We start from the raw sequence: 4745 nt of genomic DNA on the forward strand, positions 1-4745 counted from the left end.
ACCCAGGTCCCTCCAGGTATTCATTCATTCCTCACACCTTCTACCTCTTAGATCCATTCTGACTTGAGCATCGGAGTGTCTTTGCAGGTACCACCGCCTATTGCTCTAGTCAAATAATTCGGCATCCGCCTCGACCTGCAAGTTTCCGATCCATCTCTCAACCCGTACCAGAGACATCTTGTACATTGGCGCCGTCTGTGGGGACTTTGCAACGTTGTGGCGGCATGGCGAATAACCCAGAAGAGAAATCATCAAACTCAGATTTATTGCGTGTAACTGAGAGCAAAAAGGAATAATGTTTCCTTAACTTGCATCACCTTTGCAGGGATAACACACATTCGCCCTACTCCAACGGCGAAATCCCAAAGGAATAATGTTTCCTTAACTTGCATCACCTTTGCAGGGATAACACACATTCGCCCTACTCCAACTGCGAAATCCCAAAGGAATAATGTTTCCTTAACTTGCATCACCTTTGCAGGGATAACACACCTTTGCCCTACTCCAACGGTGAAATCCCAAAGGAATAATGTTTCCTTAACTTGCATCACCTTTGCAGCGATAACACACCTTCGCCCTACTCCAACGGCAAAATCCTAAAGGAACAATATTTCTTCGACTTGCAATCACCTTCTTAGTGATAACACTCTTTATGCACCCTCACCCTACTCCAACGGTGAAATTCCAAATTCTCTGAGCCCAAAGTCTCGCCTCCCTTTAGTGGGACACCTCCACCTCTTGGACCCTCTCATTCACCACTCCCTCATCCGTCTCTCCAAGCGCCATGGCCCCATCTTCACCCTCTATTTTGGCTCCATGCCCACCGTGGTTGCTTCTTCTTTTGAACTCTTCAAGCTCTTCCTCCAAACCCACGAGGTCACCTCCTTCAACACCAGGTTCCAAACCTCTACCATCCGCTGCCTCACCTATGACAACTATGTCGCCATGATCCCCCTTCGGACCTTACTGAAAATTCATAAGGAAGCTCATCATGAACGACTTCCTTAAACGCTACCACCGTGGCCAAGCTCAGACCTCTCAGGAGCCAAGAGATCAAGAAAGTTCTCAAGGTTCTTGCACAGATGCGGGGGACAACCAAATCGTAGCGGCATGATGGAGAACCTCGAGGAGCAATCCTCCACCCAACACCCCAACTCCCGAACTCCAAGATAACACTCCTCCCACCCACGGGAGGATAATAAGCGTGGCACATCGCTAACCAACCCCAACCCAGAAACAACCAAGAGAGGACAACCGTCCTCCCACTGAAGCCCAGCCACCCGACGGCCTAGGAGAGAAGGCGGTCCAGATAATCCAAGAGCTGTGCCTCAGGGTGCAAGACCTCAAAGGCCGAGTTACACCCAAAGAAAAGCACAACGCCGAAAACGGAAGTCACGCAACCTCCAGATCAATATCTCACCATGAAACCAAGCACGGCGGATCACCAAAACGGCGACATGACAAGAGATACAATCGCAGCATCTCCCGTGACCACGGACACGACAGGATGCCTGAACGGCGACACGGCAAAAGGTATGATCGCAATGTCTCATGCAACCCGACTCATCAATATGACACGGATGACGACCGACGACATCGAGAGGTCAAACGCACAAGAGGTGACCACGTGATAATGGGAGCCACTCCCTTCACTGAAAGAATCCTGAAAGCAAAACTCCCTAAAGGCTTCGACAAACCTACGGATATGAAGTACGACAGAACCAAGGACCCCCAGGAGCACCTAACGTCCTTCAAGGCCAGGATGAATCTGGACGGGGCCGCTGACGCGGTCCGAGGTAAGGCCTTCCCGGTAACCCTAGCCGGGCCAGCGATTAAATAGTTCAACGCCCTCCCCAACGGATCCATAACTGGCTTCCATGATATCTCACGGAAGTTCATGGCCCAATTCACCACCAGAATCACCAAAGCTAAACACCCCATCAGCTTATTGGGAGTCACCCAGAGACAAGATGAGTCCACGAGAAAATACCTTGATCGCTTCAACGATGAATGTTCAACGGTCGACGGACTCACGGACTTAGTCGCAAGCCTTTGCCTAACTAACGGGCTCATGAATGAAGACTTCCGGAAACACCTCACTACCAGACCGGTGTGGACCATGCATGAGATTCAGAGTGTCACAAAGGAGTACATAAACGACGAGGAAGTAAGCCAAGTCGTAGCCGCCAATAAACGGCAGCACGACAGCACACGACACAGCAGCACGGCACCTCGACATAACCCCCCACCAAGAGAAAACCATAAAGAACATCCCAAACCAGCAAACGTAAACCAACCCCCCAGAATCGGAAAATTCTCTAACTACACACCTCTGACAGCCCCGATCACCGAGATATACCACCAAATAGCCGATCGAGGTATTCTCCCGAGGGCCGACAACTCAAAGAAAGAACGGATATCCAAATAAGTAAACGACTACCCAGGGATCGATCACCCCGAGGCCAACAGAACGGATATCCAAATAACAGAACGGATATCCAAATAAGTAAACAGCTACCCAGGGATAGATCACCCCGAGGCCAACAAAACGGATATCCAAATAATAAAACGGATATCCAAATAAGTAAACGGCTACCTGGGAATCGATCACCCCTAGGCCCACAAAACGGATATCCAAATAACAAAACGGGTCTAAATAACAAAAAATGGCGGCCCGGGGATCGATCACCCCGAGGCCAACAGAACGGATATCCAAATAACAGAACGGATATCCAAATAAGTAAACGGCTACCCAGGGATCGATCACCCATAGGCCAACAAAACGGATATCCAAATAATAAAATGGATATCCAAATAAGTAAACGGCTACCTGGGAATCGATCACCCCTAGGCCCATAAAACGGATATCCAAATAACAAAACGGGTATCTAAATAACAAAAAATAGCGGCCCGGGGATCGATCACCCCGAGGCCAACAGAACGGATATCCAAATAAGTAAACGGCTACCCAGGGATCAATCACCCCTAGGCCAACAAAACGGATATCCAAATAACAAAATGGGTATCCAAATAACAAAAAATGGCGACCCGGGGATCGATCACCCTAAGACCAATAGAACGAATATCCAAATAACAGAACGAATATCCAAATAAGTAAACGGCTACCCAGGGATCGATCACCCCTAGGCCAACAAAACGGATATCTAAATAACAAAATGGGTATCCAAATAACAAAAAATGGCGGCCCGGGGATCGATCATCCCGAGGCCAATAGAACGAATATCCAAATAACAGAACGGATATCCAAATAAGTAAACGGCTACTTGGGAATCAATCACCCCTAGGCCAACAAAACGGATATCCAAATAACAAAACGGGTATCCAAATAAAAAATGGCAGCCCGGGGATCGATCACTGTGAGGCCAACATAACAGATATCCAAATAACAAAACGGATATCCAAATAACAAAAATAGTGACTCATAAATTGATCACCTGCAAAGCCAACAAAACAGAAATCCAAATAAGCTAAATAAACAAAGTCTTGAAATCGGCCCACCAAGAGGTCTAAAATAACTTCACAATAACGGCCCCAAAAAAAAAAGGCCACACAAAACAAGCATGAGGACGGTCTTCCAACTTGAAGAAAGCTAGACTGACCAACATCCTACCAATTGGTGCAGGATGATGTCACGCCTTTTTCAGGCCCCTCACAGTCTCCCGAACTACAGAGGATCGGACTCTCAAACTACTTAGCATTGAGACCAAGAAAGCATACTCTCATGCTCTGGGGGCAACTATTACGGTCATCAAACTCGGCATGTGATGAAACGCCCAAACAACGCACTCCTTGTCTGACCATGAAACGGCCAAGAACTCCCCAAACCGTCGACCTTGACCGGAAATACCAAACAACGATCTCCTTGCCAAATCACAATGGCAAGGAAAAGGTTCCTCCAGCGATGAGACCGAGCACCCTCACTCTCTCGCTCCGGGGGCAACTGTTACAGATTCGGCCCACGGATCCTATACCCGGAATGGTCCCCAAACCCGGTTACCTGGGTCCGACCTGCTTCGCCCTTCCAGAAGGCCCAGAACCGGCCCACTAGAGCTCCTAACCAACTTTCGAATTCAAACGTCTCCCTTATCTTAGTCAAGTAAGATAAGATAAGATAATTCAAACGTCTCCCTTATCTTAGCCAAATAAGATAAGATAAGATATTTACCATCACCTATAAATAGAGGACCCAGGTCCCTCCAGGTATTCATTCATTCCTCACACCTTATACCTCTTAGATCCATTCTGACTTGAGCGTTGGAGTGTCTTTGCAGGTACCACCCCCCATTGCTCCAGTCAAATAATTCGACATCCGCCTCGACCTGCAAGTTTCCGATCCATCTCTCAACCCGTACCAGAGACATCTTGTACAATGTGTAATCAAATAATTTTATGTAGGACATATGTATAATTTTAATCTCTATTTATTAATGTAAATTACCTTTGAATTTATACCATGTTTTATTATTATAATTCAATAGCTAAATTAACATGAATGCTTTTTTTATTAAAGACAGGAGACTTGAATCCGCGACCTATTAATTGAGTATGGGGAAACTTTTTAAAAAAAATTAACATGAATGCTATACCCCCAAAAAAATATAAAATGCAGGGTCTCTAAAAGTTATAATCTTTATGTTGATAAATTTTATTTTTCTTAAAATTTTAATAATTTTTATTAATTATTTTTATTTATTTATTTATTTTTGTGATCTTTATCCAATGAA

The sequence above is a fragment of the Arachis ipaensis genome, chromosome B09 (assembly GCF_000816755.2).
Source record: "Arachis ipaensis cultivar K30076 chromosome B09, Araip1.1, whole genome shotgun sequence".
NCBI classification, from domain to species: Eukaryota; Viridiplantae; Streptophyta; class Magnoliopsida; order Fabales; family Fabaceae; genus Arachis; species Arachis ipaensis.